The sequence below is a fragment of the Pristiophorus japonicus genome, chromosome 5 (assembly GCF_044704955.1).
Source record: "Pristiophorus japonicus isolate sPriJap1 chromosome 5, sPriJap1.hap1, whole genome shotgun sequence".
Lineage (NCBI taxonomy): Eukaryota > Metazoa > Chordata > Chondrichthyes > Pristiophoridae > Pristiophorus > Pristiophorus japonicus.
Window position 1 is genome coordinate 147,131,446 of NC_091981.1, and position 18,025 is coordinate 147,149,470.

Genomic DNA, 18,025 nt, shown 5'->3' on the forward strand with positions numbered 1-18,025 from the left:
GCAGGCGGTGAAGAAGGCAAATGGCATGTTGGTCTTCATAGCTAGGGGATTTGAGTATAGGAGCAGGGAGGTCTTACTGCAGTTGTACAGGGCCTTGGTGAGGCCTCACCTGGAATATTGTGTTCAGTTTTGGTCTCCTAATCTGAGGAAGGACATTCTTGCTATTGAGGGAGTGCAGCAAAGGTTCATCAGACTGATTCCAGGGATGGCTGGACTGACATATGAGGAGAGTCTGGATCAACTGGGCCTTTATTCACTGGAGTTTAGAAGGATGAGAGGGGATCTCATAGAAACTTATAAGATTCTGATGGGACTGGAAGGTTAGATGCGTCAAGGATATTCCCGATGTTGGGGAAGTCCAGAACCAGGGGACATAGTCTTAGGATAAGTGGTAGGCCATTTAGGACTGAGATGAGGAGAAACTTCTTCACTCAGAGAGTTGTTAACCTGTGGAATTCCCTGCCGCAGAGAGTTGTTGATGCCAGTTCACTGGATATATTCAAGTGGGAGTTAGATATGGCCCTTACGGCTAAAGAGATCAAGGGGTATGGAGAGAAAGCAGGAAAGAGGTACTGAGGGAATAATCAGCCATGATCTTATTGAATGGCAGTGCAGGCTCAAAAGGCCGAATGGCCTACTCCTGCACCTATTTTCTATGTTTCTATGTTTTTATGTCTCATTGCTGCTCATTTCCGATGAGTTGATGCCCACTTCACCCTTCATCTTTGCATCTCCATGGCCACCCCAATGAGCCATTTCATACACCATTGACCACATTGAAAGGAGAGACCTGCACAGATATGGGAATACAAAATAAAGATTTATTACACAAGAAAGAAAGGTGCAAAAAAACATACACATAATCATTTATCATCCTTGTGCATCTCCTTATAACCCCCTTTCGCAAGCCTATTCTGGAACTACGCCGCAGTGTCTCTCCTGTGGCTGCATCATGGGTCTGGAAAGACTACTGTGTTTCAGGTGTAGAAGCTACAGATGTCCTTCTAGGATGCCCTCAACCAGCTCTGGCCCTGGAAGGGCCGACTGCAGACTGAGCAGCACCCTCCTCAATGCGTTCAGTCAGCCTTGGCTCGGATGTGTCCATGCTTGTCGGCAATGGCGGAGTGACATGTCTGGGGTTAGGATTGCTGTGATTCTGAGAGAGCACATCACCATCCTGGTTCAAGGAGCCTGCACCACTCCCCAGGGGCAGCACCTCACCATTGCCACCAATCTGAGGGAGAACAGGTCGGTGGTGTGGCACCACACCGGAAGGTCCCACATGGACCGTGGTGGACCCAGCCATGTTGGCAACAGTCAGTTCTCATGTGGCATCCAGCTGAGACTGCATGAGAGCAGACACGGGGGCTGAAATTCAGTGCCGACAGAAAACTGGTGCACTTACCGCCTTTTTCCCGTGATTAGCACCGCGATGTTTGCGGCGGCCAGTGGATCCATATTCAGCTTTTTTTTTGCAAAAATGTCCTCCAGCACTAATTGCCCCTCAGAATTGATATTTTGCAGCGGTGTGGGTGGGTTGATTGGGGCGGTATTCCCACGGGGCCTCAGCGTGTTCTTTGATGGCCTCCGTCTTGGCGTCGGTGGGTCTGATGCCGTCTGCCCCGATTCTTCTCCCTAAGAACTTGGCCTCCAGCACCAGAAAAATACACTTCGAGCATTTCAACCTGAGTCCCATACGATCTAGCCGACTTAGAACCTCTTCCAAGTTCTTCAAGTGTTCGATGGTGTCCCGACCTGTGACCAGTATGTCGTCCTGGAAAACCACGGTGCGCGGGACCGACTTTAGCAGGCTCTCCATGTTCCTTTGAAAAATTGCCTCGGCCAATCGAATCCCAAAAGGGCATCTATTGTAGTGGAATAGACCTTTGTGCGTGTTAATGCAGGTGAGGTCTTTTGAAAATTCTGCCAGCTCCTGCGTCATGTAGGCCGAGGTCAGGTCCAACTTGGTGAACGTCTTTCCTCCAGCCAGAGTCGCAAATAGGTCGTCTGCCTTGGGTAGCGGGTACTGGTCATGTAGTGAAAAACGGTTAATCGTTACTTTATAGTCCCCACAAATTCTGACCATGCCATCGCCTTTGAGAATCGGAACAATCAAACTGGCCCACTCGTTGAACTCCACCGGCGCGATGATGTCTTCTCATTGCAGCCTGTCCAGCTCAATTTCCACTTTCTCTCGCATCATATATGGCACCGTCCGTGCCTTGTGGTGGATGGGTCGTGTACCGGGAACAAAGTCGATCTGCACCTTCGCCCCCGAGAAACTTCCGATGTCTGGCTCAAACAATGACGGAAACTTGCTCAGAACCTGGGCACATGAGGCTTCATCAACAGATGAGAGTGCTCGGATGTCGTCCAAGTTCCAGCGGATTTTTCCCATCCAGCTACTGCCGAACAGTGTGGGACCATCTCCTGGTACAATCCATAGTAGGAGTTCGTGCACTGCTCCATCATAGGAGACTTTTATTGCTGCGCTGCCAATAACAAGGATCAGCTCTTTAGTGTAAGTTCTTAGCTTGGTATGAATGGGCCTAAGCTTGGGCCTGTGTGCCTTGTTGCACCACATCCTTTCGAAGGCCTTTTTGCTCATGATAGACTGACTCGCACCTGTGTCCAGTTCCATGGATACTGGAATTCCATCCAGTTCGACTTTTAGCATGATTGGTGGACATTTTGTGGTGAAGGTTTGTACCCCTTACACTTCTGCCTCCTCGGTTCGAGTCTCTAGTTCAGCCTGATCCGCCATGGATCGATCGTCCTCTGCAACGTGGTGGTTTGCAGCTCGTCTGCACATTCGCTGGAGGTGGCCCATTGTTCCACAGCCTTTGCACACATCATGTTTGAAGCGGCATTGATGGGCTCGATGATCACCTCTGCAGCGCCAACAAGGGGTTAACTGCCTCTCATTATCATTTGATGGCGGACTCTGGGTCATCCGAGGTCATGCAGCTACAGGGTGTACGTTCTGCCATATGCATTCCTGCCTGAAAACGACGTGACTTTGTGTACAGTACTTGCCGAAATCTCTTTAAGCTGCAAAATTTGTTTGGTGTTATCACTGGTGGACATAAATGCCTGGGCTATCGTTATGGCTTTGGTCAGGTTCGGTGTTTCAACAGTCAATAGTTTGCGAAGGATAATCTCATGGCCAATGCCAAGCACAAAAAAGTCCTTTAGCATTTGCTCAAGGAATCCAGCGAATTCGCAATGTCTTGCAAGGTGCCTTAGTTCGGCGACGTAGCTCGTCACCTCCTGGCCTTCAGACCGCTGACATGTGTAAAATCGATACCTTGCCATCAGAACGCCTTCCTTCGGATTTAGGTGCTCCCGGACAAGCGTACACAGTTCTTCATACGATTTGGTGGTTGGTTTCACCAGAGCTAGAAGATTCTTCATGAGGCCATAGGTTGTTGCCCCACAGACGGTGAGAAGGATCGCCCTTTGTTTGGCAGTATTCTCATTCCCTTCCAGCTCGTTGGCCATGAAGTATTGGTCGAGTCGCTCCACGAAGGCCTCCCAATCGTCCCCTTCTGAGAATTTCTCCAGGATGCCAATAGTTCTCTGCATTTTCGCATGATTGTTCGTTATCTCGTCGCCAGTTGTTATGTTCATAATAAAGTAATGTAACTGAGTACTGTAGACATGAGTAAGTGTGATCTTAGCTCATTTATACAAACCCCAGAGTGTTTGTACAGCATGGGAGGCCTGCTTATATACAGTTCTCCTGAGAGATGCTGGGATCCCTTGGGACTCCAACATGTATGCCCTCTGGTGGTATGATACAGATTACATAGGGTTGCATACATAACAATTACGGCTAAAGGGATCAAGGGGATTTGGAGAGAAAGCAGGAATGGGGTACTGAAGTTGCATGATCAGCCATGATCATATTGAATGGTGGTGCAGGCTCGAAGGGCCGAATGGCCTACTCCTGCACCTATTTTCTATGTTTCTATGTTTCTATGTTTCTAACTCTCCCTGAATGCTCCAGCACCTACTGTGCCTTTGCCTCTGAAAGTGTGCTACTTGCAGGCTCCATGTGTAAATTCCCCACTGCCCCCTCACAGCAGCCCTTCTCCCATTGATGCTTGCAGATGAGAGGCTGAGTGGCAGCCGAGGCGGGGGAGAGTATCCTCCTAAAGGACCATTGCCAGACCTGGACGAGAGCATAGTGAGCAGTGGCAGCCGAGGCGAGGGAGCAGCTCCTCCTGAGATACCGGATGATGAGACACTGTCACCCTGTCAGGAGGAGACCCTGGATGAGAGCCAGAGAGATGAACCTAATTGAGGACAGCATTGAGGACACTGAGTTTTCAAGCCTTGCTGACTCCCTGGAACTCACTCCATCTTTTGGGGCCCTCTCCAATGAGGAGGAGGAAGAGGACACTGCTGGCAGCACCGCTTCACTGCTTCCACCCACATGTGGCAGCTCAGATACTGGGAGTACACGGTCCGATCTTGTTCAGATAGTTCAGGGGTCTGTACTGGGTGTTGCAGCATGGTGATGGGGCTAGGCAACCTCAGAAGTCATCTCTCCAGGGGCAGAGTCCGCACCAGAGTTCTGCTGAGGAGGACTCAGATGAGCTCATCGATGTTGTGGCTTACTAGAAAAGGGTGGAGGACATGCATTCCTCGATGTTGGGGCACTGGCAAGGGTGCCAAAGAGGCCATCGGAAGTAGTGAGGAGCATGGAGGAGTTCGTCTCCTGCATAGTCGACAGCTCTGCGCACTCCATGGAGCCCATCATTGCCAGTGTGCAGGCGATGGTGGACTCCCAGAGAGACCGTGCAGATCCAGATATGAGGCCGCAATCTGTAAGTGATGTGGCAGCTGCCATTGGAGCACTGGCGCGAGGGAACGAGCACATCGCTGATGGTTTGGAGAGGATGGCCGCGGCCCTGGAAGCTCAGAATGCTCTTATGCTCTCTGGGCATCAGGTCACGGAGCGTCTAAGTGCTGTCATATCTGGTGGCTCTGAGAATGTGGCTGCTCTCATCCAGTCTCAGCTTGATGCCACCCGAAGTCTCAGTGTTGCCTTCATGGTTGGGTGCACCACGGGCCACGGGAGACCATCTGGTGAGGCGCCACAGCCCCGACCTGAGCTCCCTCAGATTGGTGGTGGTGGTGTCCGGTGAGTGACTCAGGCTCATTGGACCAGGATACGGATCATGTGCTCCCTGAGGCATTCCTGGCTCCAGACCAGCCACTCACCAGTGCCTCCACACTTGGCCTCACCCGAGCCAAGCCAGACTGAACCCTCCCAGGAGGGTGCTGACCAGTCTGCAGCCAGCGCTTCCAGGCCCAAAGCTGGTCGAAGGACATCTGCAGCTTCCACACAGGGAACACAGCAGCCTTCCCAGACCCATGAGGCAGCCACAGGGGAGACACTGAGGCGCAGTAGTAGTGTAGACGTGCGTAGGAGGGGTTGTAAGGAAATGCACAAGGGTGGCAAATTATGTATATATGTTACTTTTATTGTTCTGTTAGCTGTTTGGAGTGGTATTGATTATGTATTAAATCTTTATTTTTTGCACCATCTGGCCAGGTGTATAATGTGAGGGTGGGCGATGATATATCAAGGCACTCATTGGGATGGCCATGGAAAGTAGAAGCTGAAGGGTCATGTGGGGATAAAATTATCTGAATTGAGCAGCAATCAGACATGTCTGCACTTCCCTTGCAGGGTTGGGATGGCGACGATGTCTCCTGGGTGGCTCAGGATATTCCTCCCCCTCCTCCTCCTCCTCCTCCTCCTGCTGTGCCTCCTCCTGCGGTAGTACTGCTGGTTCGGCCTCCAGATGCTGTCCATTATTGACAGCCAGGTTATGCAGCATGCAGCAGACGACCAGACAGATGGAGATCCGTTCAGGCAAGTACTGCAATGCGCCACTAGAGCGGTCAAGGCAACGGAACCTTTGTTTAAGCAACCCAATGCAGTGCTCAATGATGCATCTGGTCCCAGAATGAGCATCGTTATCGGAATACTCGGCCGTAGTCCTGGGGTTCCGAAGTGGAGTGAGCAGCCAAGTGGATAGGGGATATTCCTTATCCCCAAGCAGCCACCCACAGTCCTGGTTTGGGCCGGTGAAGAGGGCGGGCACACTGCTCTGGCACAGGATGAAGGCATCATGGCTGCTGCCTGGATACCTGGCATCAACTGCCAGGATCCTTCACTGGTGGTCGCACACCAATTGAACATTTGGGGAGTGGTAATAAAAACAGAAAATGCTGGAAATCTCAGTGGGTCAGGCAGCATCTGTGGAGAGAAAAACAGAGTTAATGTTTCGGGCTAATGAAACGTTCATGAAAAGTTAACTGTTTCTCTCTCCACAGATGCTGCTTGACCCGTTGAGATTTCCAGCATTTTCTGTTTTTATTTCAGATTCCAGCATCCGCAGCATTTTGCTTTTGTATTCAGGGAGAGGTATCACTTTCTGTTGATGAATAGTTCTGGATGGTGTTGTGGTGCCCTCAGGCCAACGTGTGTGCAGTCGATGGCCCTCTGCACCCTGGGAAACTCTGCAATCCGGACAAATCCAGCCTGGCACTCCAGCTGTTTGTCCCTGGTCATGGGGAAAGAGATATATTGCACTCTTCTCTTGTAAAGTGCATTGGTGACCTGCCAGATGGAGCGATGGACAGAGAAATGGAGATGTTCGAGATGTCTGCACTTGCAGACTGGAACGAGCCTGTTGCGTAAAAGTTCAATGCTATGGTTACTTTGCTCTCCATGCTGAGCGCTGTCCTCAGCCTTGTGTGAGGCTCGAGATCTGGCCGCAGGACATTGCAAAGCTTGGTCAAGACGTCCTACGTGAATCGCAGTCTCCACAAACATAGCTCATTGCTAAGCTACAGGAAGGTAGAGCCTCTTTGGCAGAGGTATGCGCTGGGCCCTTCCCATGCCAGCTGGCTGAGCGCCTTCTCCCTCTTCCTGCTGATGTGGAGCCTCTGCAGGCTGCTGCTGGCAAGGCTCCTCGCCCACTATCTGGTGAGGGGGGTCAGCGTATCTAACCCTCCTTTATCTCCCACCTGGCCAGCCTCAGGACATTGAAGTCTGCGGCAATCTGCAGGCCCTTCTACATGTTAGGCAGCCATTGCTGCTGCCTCCCTTGCCTGCTGCTTCAGGACCCGTTGGTGACGGCAGTGCCTCCTTCTGCATGCCTCCCTGTCTCTGACAATGTGCAGCAGGCATTCCCCTGCCAAAACTCAGCCCATTATGGCTGCAGGTTCGACCCTCACTTGGTGACCTCTGTGGTGCAGTGAATGACGCCCACCGGCCACGACTAATGAGAGAGAGGGAAAAAGTTTGATAAATCAGCAAAAGTTTTCAGAATGCTGCTGCCGTTTTTTAAATGTTCCACAAAAAGCTCTGAAAAATTTTGATCTACTTAAACCCAATCGCAACACACCAGCAGGCGCTCTCCAACAGTGTACTGACCCAAAAAACTGTCAGTAAACGGATTGGCTTTTTTATCCTGAAAATGGGTTCGGGGGCGGAGCAGCAGCTGTGCGCACTTTGATCGTGTCATCACTGCCGCAAGCCCCATACCACCACGAATGTCGGTTGGTCAGGGCAGAAGTGCGCACAACTGCAAAACCTCCCGCGCTAAATTTTGGTCGCAGTGGCCAGTTGACGGCAAAGCGGCGGCCACTGGATTCCGCCTCATGGCCACTGCAAACAGGTGGGAACGGGCCTTAGCAAGACGCTGAATTTCGGCACCACGGTCTCAATGCCACCAGAGACGACAGCAATTTGACGCTCCAGGGCAGCAGTAAGACGCTCCGTGGCCTGTTGCCCTGAGAGCATAAGAGCATTCTGAGCTTCCAGGGCTGCTGCCATCCTCTCCAAAGCAGCACCGATACGCTCGTTCCCTTGCGCCTGTGCTGCAATGGCAGCTGCCACATCGGCAACTGGACGTGGCATCACCGGTGGATCCGCACGGTCACTCTGGGAGTCCATCATTGTCTGCACACTGGCAATGATGGGCTCCATGGAGCGCGCAGAGCTGTCCACAATGCGGGTGGTGGGCTCGTCCACACTCCTCACCACTTGCGACAAAATGGATGCGGTGACCACTGAAGCGAAATTCAGCATTTTTCATGAAAAACAGGAGTGGAGCGGTATTGGTGGTGGGAATGGGCTGTTTGCAGTGGTGTGGGTGCTGAGTGGCCGATTGCCCATGAAATTCAGCTGGTGCCGATTTGCTGCTCATCATAATGGGGGCTGCTCCCTGGCCTTCTTAAAGGGCAGGGTTTACAGCTAGGCCTTGAGGAGGGAAGCAGTTTGAATTGAAGGCATGACAAATCCAGGAGGAGCAAGTGGGGCCAGCAGATTTTCAGGACTGGAAACCCTCATTGAGGCTGTGGAGGGAAGGAGGCGCGTTCACTACCCCGACACAGGCAGACCGACTCGCATTGTGTTCCTTAATGCCTGGAGGGAGATCACTGTGGAGGTCTCGGGGACCTCCATTCATGACTGCACCGCCACTCAAAGCCGCAAAAGGCTCAACGACATAATTCGCCTGATGAAAGTGAGTACCTGTTCCCACAACTCCTCACCTTCCCTTATTTCCAACCTTCACTATATAATCACTGAAGCAACATTTGATCGTTGAGGCCTGTATCTATATGTGTGCGTTCTCGCAATGGAGGCTCCCTTTCATGTCAGAGTTACAGCTGCATGTAATGGACACACACTTGTGCAATTGCTGACACTGCAATTCAGAAAGCTTTATTTGCTTTGCAGATGAAGGTTTCTCACAACCGTTTTGAGCAACAGAGGACTGGTGGTGGCGAGCCAGAGATCCAGCAGCTCACTCACCTGGAAGAAAGGGTTCAGAGACCAGTGAGCCCACATGTTGCCTTCCCTGTGGCCGCCTGTCGTGTCGATCGCGCTGGGAGCAGCATGAGTAAGTGAAGGCCTTCCTTTAATGCCATCTCTCCCTCAAAGTGCCAGCACCTACCATGCTTTTGCTTATGATAGTGTGGAGGTTGCAGGCTACATGGTTCAATGCCCTACCTCACTGTAACGGGAGCCCTTGTGCCACTTATGATTGTAGATGAGACCCCGAGTGTGAGCCAAAGTCAAAGCCTTGAGGGCACGGCAGCCAAAGCCAGGGAGAGACTGCTGATGCGAGTGGGAGGCCAAGCCATGACGACACCCTAGAGGCCACTCCATCTATTAGCGCCGTGTCCGATGAGGCAGAGGAAGAGGGGGACATTGCTGCCAGCACCGCGTCACTGCTTCCTACAGTCACACACGCCAGCTCAGATACTGGGAGTACGTGATCGAGCAGTTAGACTTAGCAGAGGGGTCTGCACTGGGTGATGCACGGAGGCCTAGCAGGCTGCAGCATGGTGAAGAGCCAAGGCAACCTTGGGTGGGTGCCATTTCTCCGAGGGGGGGGGGCGAGGTCGCACGCGAGTTCTGCTGACAAGGACTCAGAAGAGGCCATCGATATTGGGGCTTATGAAAGAAAGGTGGAAGCCATGCATTTCCAGATGTTGGGGGCAATGGCAAGGGTGCCGGAGAGCCTGTCGCAAGTGGTGAGGAGCGTGGAGGAATCCGCCTCCCGCATTGTGACAGCTCTGTGCACACCATGGAGCCCAGCTTTACCAGTGTGCAGATAATGGTGGACTCCCAGAGTGACCGTGCGTATTCAGCTGTGATGCCACTTCAACTTAAGCAAAAGAGGATGGTGTTAAATGTCCTGCCAAGGAACAGTAACCAGTGCTGTTCCACAGCAGTCTGATTTAGGTCTCCTGTTGTTCACATTATTTGTGAATTATATGGCGCAGGAACCAGTAGTGCAGCACCAAGCACAACTGCTGATGGCACAACGATATATAAGCAGGTAATTGGTCGAAAGGAGTTGTTATTATTCAGAAGGATGGAACCAATTATTTTGATGGACTGGGAAATGGCAAATGGATTTTAATGTGGATAAATATAGGACAATGCATATAGAAATAGGAAACAGTAAAGATGTGTATAACATGAAAAAGTGTCTATTAGTAGAGGAGCAAACAATTCCATTGCACCTCTCATAGCAGCACCACCCCTGAGCACTAAACAGCACTGACACTGGAGGAAGAGACATCCAAAAAATAACCACTGTTTCAGCAGTTTCACTGTTGTTTGCCTGTACAGGCTTTCTCCAGTCGTCTGGGATGGTGCTGGCACTGAGGAAAACTGCTACATAGACTTCTTTTTTAATTCGTTCCGGGATGTGGGCGTCGCTGGCAAGGCCAGAATTTATTGCCCATCCCTAATTGCCCTTGAGAAGGTGGTGGTGAGCCGCCTTCTTGAACCGCTGCAGTCCTTGTGGTGAAGAAACTCCCACAGTGCTGTTAGGGAGGGAGTTCCAGGATTTTGACCCAGTGACGATGAAGGGCCCGCTGCCCTTGTACTTCTAGGTGGTGAAGGTCGCAGGTTTGGGAGGTGCTGCCGAAGAAGCCGTGGCGAGTTGCTGCAGTGCATATTGTCGATGGTACACACTGCAGCCAGTGGTGGAGGGAATGAATGTTGGAGGTGGTGGACAGGGTGCTAATCAAGTGGGCTGCTTTGTCCTGGATGGTGTTGAGCTTCTTGAGTGTTGTTGGAGCTGCACTCATCCAGGCAAGTGGAGAGCATTCCATTACATTCCTGACATGTATCTTGTAGATGGTGGAAAGGCTTTGGGGAGTCATGAAGTGAGACACTCGCCGCAGAATACACAGCCTCTGACCTGCTGTTGTTACAACAATATTTTTGTGGCTGGTCCAGTTAAGTTTCTGGTCAATGGTGACCCCGCAGGATGTTGATGGTGGGGGATTTGGCGATGGTAATGCCGTTGAATATCAAGGGGCGGTGGTTAGACTCTCGCTTGTTGGAGATGGTTACTGCCTAGCACATGTGTGGTGAGAATGTTACTTGCCACTTATCAGCCCAAGCCTGAATGTCGTCCAGGTCTTGCTGCATGCGGGCATGGACTGCTCCATTATCTGAGGAGTTGCAAATGGAACTGAACACTGCGCAATCATCAGTGAACATCCCCACTTCTGACCTTATGATGGAGGGAAGGTCATTGATGAAGCAGCTGAAGATGTTTGGGCCTAGGACAATGCCCTGAGGTACTCCTGCAGCGATGTCCTGGGGCTGGGGTGATTGATCTCAACAACCATAACCATCTTTCTTTGTGCTCGGTATGACTCCATCCAGTGGAGAATTTTCCCGCTGATCCCCATTGACTTCAATTTTACTAGGACTCATTGATGCCACACGCGGTCAAATGTTGCCTTGATGCCAAGGGCAGTCACTCTCACCTCACCTCTGGAATTCAGCTCTTTTGTCCATGTTTGGACCAAGGCTGTAATGAGGTCTGGAGCTGAGCGGTCCTGGCGGACCCCAAACAGTGAGCAAGTTATTGGTGAGTAAGTATCGCTTGATAGCACTGTCGATGACACATTCCATCACTTTGCTGATGATTGAGAGTAGACTGATTGGGCTGTAATTGGTCGGATTGGAGTTTCCTTCTTTTTGTGGACAGGATATACCTGGGCGGTTTTCCACATTGTCGGGTAGATGCCAGTGTTGTAGCTGCACTGGAACTGCTTGGCTAGAGGTGCAGCTAGTTCTGGAGCACAAGTCTTCAGCACGACAGCCAAGATGTTGTCAGGGCTCATAGCCTTTGCTGTGCACTCAGCCGTTTCTTGATATCACCTGGAGTAAATCAAATTGGCTGAAGACTGGCTTCTGTGATGGTGGGGACCTCAGAAAGAGGCCGATATGGATCATCACTTGGCACTTCTGACTGAAGGTGGTTGCAAATGCTTCAGCCTTGTCTTTTGCACTTATGTGCTGGGCTCCGCCATCATCGAGGATGGGGTTATTCATGGAGCCTCCTTCTCCCGTTAGTTGTTTAATTGTCCACCACCACTCACAACCGGATGTGACAGGAGTGCAGAGCTTTGATCTGATCCATTGATTGTGGAATTGCTTAGCTCTTTTTATAGCATGTTTATGCTTCCGCTGACTAACATGTATGTAGTCCTGTTTTACAGCTTCCCAGGTTGGTACCTCATTTTAGGTATGCCTGGTGCTGCTCCTGGCATGCTTTTCTGTACTCCTCATTGAACCAGGGTTGGTCCCCTGGCTTGATGGTAATGGTAGAGTGAGGTATATGCCAGGCCATGAGATTACAGATTGTGGTGGAATACAATTCTGCTGCTGCTGCTGATGACCCACAGAGCCTCATGGATGCCCAGTTTTGAGCTGCTAGAACTGTTCTGAATCTATCCCAAACTGGGATGACAGAAGTGAAAAGTAATCTTATCTAATTGACTAACAATAAGGATTTCAAACATCACAACAAAAATATTAAAACAACTGTCGTGTGACAACGACCATGTTTTCTTATGCCCACCTCTGTTGTCTGGCTGCTTACAAAACTGCACACCACCATTATAAATGAGGCAATTTAAATGGCCTGGGACCTGAAGCAGGAGAACTGGTTCTGGCAACAGATATCATGAAAGAAGATAAATGATCTTGTGGTCATCAAATGAAAGCACATTTTCAATCATTGTGGTTATTCACCTTAGCTAGTTGAAAATGAAGCCCATATAAATTAGCTGGGGATAATACCACCATGAAAATGTTGTGCACATTTCCCCAAGCTAAAAGAGTTTGGAAGCCAAGATTTGAGGAGAGGGTGGGAGGCTGAATTGATCCTGAAAGTGCAGAGGAAGTGAATTTCCATCCCTCGAACCAGCACAAATCCACCATTCCCAGAAACCTGTGGAACCATCTGGAAAGCAAGGACCGAGTGGTTCAATGAGTCTGTCACAATAACAAAAACCCAGGTTAGGATGTCAGAAAATGGTTTAATATTACCAGGAATGGCAAGGAGACAAATCACATTTAATTGCCCTTAATAAATAGTTTATTTGATAATTTACCCCTTGAACTTTAATATAGTCTGACCGTCAGTTAATTAACTGCAGAAAAGGTGAGATTCAGGTAATTACCCCAAAAGTGGGATAGTAGGGATAACGTCAAAGTAGCACTAATGGCATAAGTGCTAAACAGGTGTTAACATTACCACAGACTGCATTCAACGCATAAGTTCTTTGTTGCTTATGGCAAAGAGTTTTTATGAATGGGAGTAATAATGGAACAGGTTGAGTGTTGGGTCCATTAAATTAACGATTGTTGTATTTAGTTTCAGTAGCAACAACAACTTTCATTTATATAGTGCCTTAAACATAATAAAATGCCCCAACGCGCTCCACAGGTGGGTTATCAAACACAATTTGACACCGAGCCACATTAGGGCAGATAACAGGTAGGTTTTAAGGAGTGTCTTAAAGGCAGAAAGAGAAGTAGAGAGGTGGAGAGGTTTAGGGAGGAAATTCCGGGTACTTGCTTTTAGTGTAAGATCCTAGCAGACTCTCTGTTCAACACCATGATCACAATTACCAGTAACACTGTTCCTTAAGCAGTCTGAACCTTGTGTTCTGAATGTTTATCAGAAAGCCTTTAAAAAAAAAAAAATTGAAAAAACTTGTTCTCAATCAGGTAGTTTCAAATGAATCAGTGCTGACCTATAGCAGAAGTATTTACATTCAGCACCACATATTATTTGGCATGTCATGTTTCCTCCATTCCCTTACCCTCTGTTTACACAGGAACACATTCCATGATCTTCAAAATATAGTGCTTTAAACCAAGCTGCTTTTTACCGCTTTCCTTTTCATTTAACCTACTCCAAATATCAGTGCAAGGCTACAACTGTTAAGTAACCTGCTTGAGCTCATCAAATCTATTTTTCATCATTCTATATATATATATATATATAGTTATCACTGGCCAAAAATCCACACTGATATTGTTTTTGAAAGCTATTAGTGCTCAATTTGTTGTACCTGTCACACAGTTTTTAAATTAAGTTGAATAAAAAAGTGTAACAAACTGCAGCACTTGTTGGTCTTGTAAACAACATTGGCCGTATAATCAGCGTTCGTGTAATGTTTGTCGTAACTGCATTTCCTTCCTTGTGTAACTCTGCCTTCTGTCCATTCATTACTTTTGGAGGTACGTGAGCCAGATATTTTCAAGGTCAAGCTTAGCCCAAGCCGAGCCAAGGGCCTGGCTTATCTCCCAGAGGGATCATTTGAACCAAATGCTTAAAAAAATAAGTAAAACATGTATTTTTTAGGGATGCAATATCATAGTAAAAGCAGAGTGTGTTGTCAAATAGGAAATGAACCATAAAAGTGGACTTCCTCAAGAAAAATGTTCCGACTCCCAATAGTGTGCAAACATCTATTTAAATACTTTTATTTCTTATAATGTAAAGAAAGATATCTGTTTTGTTGTGATGTTTTAATCATTATTGATGTTCGATTACACAAGATTACTTTCCACTTTCTACTGTTTTTCTGAATTTTCCTTTTCTTGTATAATTCACATTTTAAAGGCCTTATAATGTTAAATTTGTGAATGGAAGCATTTGCAACAATGTGACGGTGCCATAACACCACCAATCATCTCTATATGGAATTTTCAAAAAATGAAGAATGAACATGTAAACAAAAACAACAACCAGATTATTCCAGAAGTAGATGGAACCACAAAGTTACTTGGCACGCAGTAATTTTTGGAGCCTATTGCAGGAGCCAAGCTTGTCCTCTAAACTCTCCCAGTGAGACAACAATGTTCCTTGAACAAAGTGCAATGATGCAAATGATGGGATTTCTGTAAAGACTGTTAACTGCTTATTTAGCAGCCATTAAGTGCCCAATCTTGTTACAGTTACAGTGCTAAATGTATTTTGTGCTAAATGACTATTATGCCAGAATCCATGAGACTCGGTCTGGCAACAAGATTTGTGGAGGTTTGGCACTCCCAGTGCCATTACCAGGTAGAATGGCACTCCAAGCCATTGCTAAAACACATTTTCTGATGCTCTTAAAATGAGCTATTCTGTGACATGCTAGCCACTTGCGACACCACAATGTTTTTGAATTTCCAATCAAAAGAATAGAATTTTTCTGTTTAATAAATGTTATCTGTCCCCAAAAAAGCCCTATCAGCATAACCAAGGAAGTGTATTGTCAAACAGATTGCCCTGCATTCATGGTTTACACTGAAGCAAATTCCAATCTTTCAGTATTTGTGAGCAAAATAAAGTCAAGAATAATGAAGGAAATTATCAGAAAATGTATCAGAATTTTCAGTTGCCAGCAGATCAATGATGTTCTGCCGCAACAAGTAAGTGCGTTAACAGCTCTTACTTTTAACCTCAGCTATGAAATCTCAAGGGCCTATTAAATGTGTATGGTTCCCTTCTTTGCATGTTTTAACTACATTGGCTACAATTGATTCTGAGCTGTTCTTGCTACAAAAGGTAGTGGCATGGATTTTCCTCCATAAAACTGCCCACTTTCGGATGGGTCCAAATGGAGAGTGAAGGAAAATAGCACAGGTAGGCCTTCTGATCAATACCTGCCCGAAAAATGCCTACCGGCATTTTCCTCTGCATCTTTTGATGACCTGCAACTACCCACCCATTTCCAGTCTTTGGTTTGCAGTGGATTTCCCTTGTTTCCACCTCTGCCAATCAGAGGGATAGCCTGCAATGAATAGGTCTTAAGGTTGCAATGGTAGTGGGAGGCAGGCAGAATAAACTCTAATGGAACTACTGGAGGTCAGTTGAACACTTTTGCTTCTTTTCATCCCTCTAACCTCCCAGCCTCGATGTGAGCCTGGGCTCGTGAAGAACCAGTGACAAAACTTTACTCTGCATATTTTGAAGGGTACTGCTCCCTTTAAAAAAAAGACAGACGGCTGATTTTAATGTGTAGTGGTGTTGGAAAACAGGCAGTAACGAATTGGCCGCACGTTATACATTACGCCTAGTTTTCCGCCAAAGGTTAAAATTAGCGCTAGAATGTATGACTTCAAAATGGAAATCAAATTGGGCCTGAAATCCCAATTTTTTATTCCCATGAGTGTTCAACTTAAGATAAGACAAAAGATGCATACTTACCTTTTAGTCGAACGCTCACCAGAGATTCCGGACTTGAGGCCTCCTCTTCTTACGCAACGGAGCGCGTTCACGTTGGGACGTCCGTAGGAGTCACGTTCGCCTGGACACCCAATCACGGTAAAGTATTTTCTCATTCACAGTAACAGGAGTTTCGTAAGTCCGAAACTCCTATTATTATCAATGAGAAACACCCCCAAACACTACATAAAACATAAAAAAACACCTCACATAAATACATTATCGAAATTAAAGTTGATAGAAATGTTTTTGAAAAAACAAATTTGCCTATTTTTAAAAAAGGTTTAATTATGGTTTAAAATAAAATTACCTGAGTGGGCAGGGTTTTTAACATAAATATATATTTTTAAATTTTATTTTTATATGTTTTTGATAGATTTTAAAACTCTTACGCTGATTCAGCAAGAAAGGGTTAATTCATTCACTCAATAGCTTACGGGTATCCTAATCAAGGTTTGGTAAGTTGAACACAATTTAATCAGAACTAGATAATGCAAGGCAGTTGGGTGAGCCAAGTTAGGCATCATTACCTCCTGGATAATTTGTTTTAATTGCCGGTGCTTTTAGTGTCCCCTTCCCTTTTATAGGGGGCACTGGGGAAAAATTGTGATTTTAGTGCCCAAAAAAAAACCAAAAAAAAAAAGAAAAACACAAAAAAAAAAGGAAAAAAAGGGCCTTGTAAATGTCTGGTGTGTCACCCAGGTCGGGTGGCACGGTTTAATGTTTTTTTGTTTTGCAGATAAACTCCAAAAAGAGTTTCATTACCTCCTGGACCTAAACTGGTAAACCCAAGACCCCAGTCCTTATTACAGAGTTAACTGAGTGGCCGTAAGAATTAATCTGGATCCTTGGCATATATTTATGGGGCGACTATATGCCCAGTGTTCTTACAATAGGAGAATTAAACTGTTATATATGTATACTTGTATTTACTCTGTACAGCTACCAGAGGGCTCATCCCCTGGAGTCCCAAGGGATCCCATAATTCCTTGGGAGCACAGGTATTTAGGGAGGCTTCACAGGTTGGAGAGGCACTCTGGAGACCTGCAATAAAAGATAAAGGTCATACGTTACTTTGATCTCTCAGTGTCCAGTCTGACTCTTTCTCCATACAACTAGCGACGAGATATAGATAGCGAACCCAAAGTTGCAGAGAACAGTGGGCATCCTGGAGAAATTCTCGGAGGGAGATGATTGGGAAACTTTTGTGGAGCGACTCGACCAATACTTCGTGGCCAATGAGCTAGATGGGGAAGAGGGCGCTGCCAAACGTAGAGCGATCCTCCTCACTGTCTGTGGGGCACCAACGTATGGCCTCATGAAGATTCTGCTCACTCCAGCGAAACCCACGGATAAATCGTACGACGATTTGTGCACACTGGTCCGAGAGCATTTGAACCCGAAGGAAAGCGTTCTGATGGCGAGGTACCGGTTCTACACCTACAAAAGCCCTGAAGGCCAGGAAGTGGTGAGTTATGTCGCCGAGCTAAGACGCCTTACAGGACATTGCGAATTTGAAGGACATTTGGAGCACATGCTCAGAGACTTTTTCGTACTTGGCCTTGGCCACGAAACCATACTTTGCAAACTTTTCACTGTAGAGACCCCAGCCTTGAGTAAAGCCATAGCGATAGCCCAGGCGTTCATTGCCACCAGTGACAATACAAAGCAAATCTCTCAGCACACAAGTGCTGCTACAAGTACTATGAATAAAGTGATGTTTTTGAATCGTAATGTACAGGGCAGGTCACACATACCTGCAGCTACACGTCCACAGATGTCTCAGAGTCCACCATCAAGGGTGATGAATGCCAGGCCATTAACACCTTGTTGGCGCTGCGGAGGTAATCATCGTTTCCATTCATGCCAATTCAAAGAGTACATTTGCAAGGGCTGTGGAATGATGGGACACCTCCAACGAGTGTGCAGGCAAACTGCAAAACCTGTGAAAACCTGCA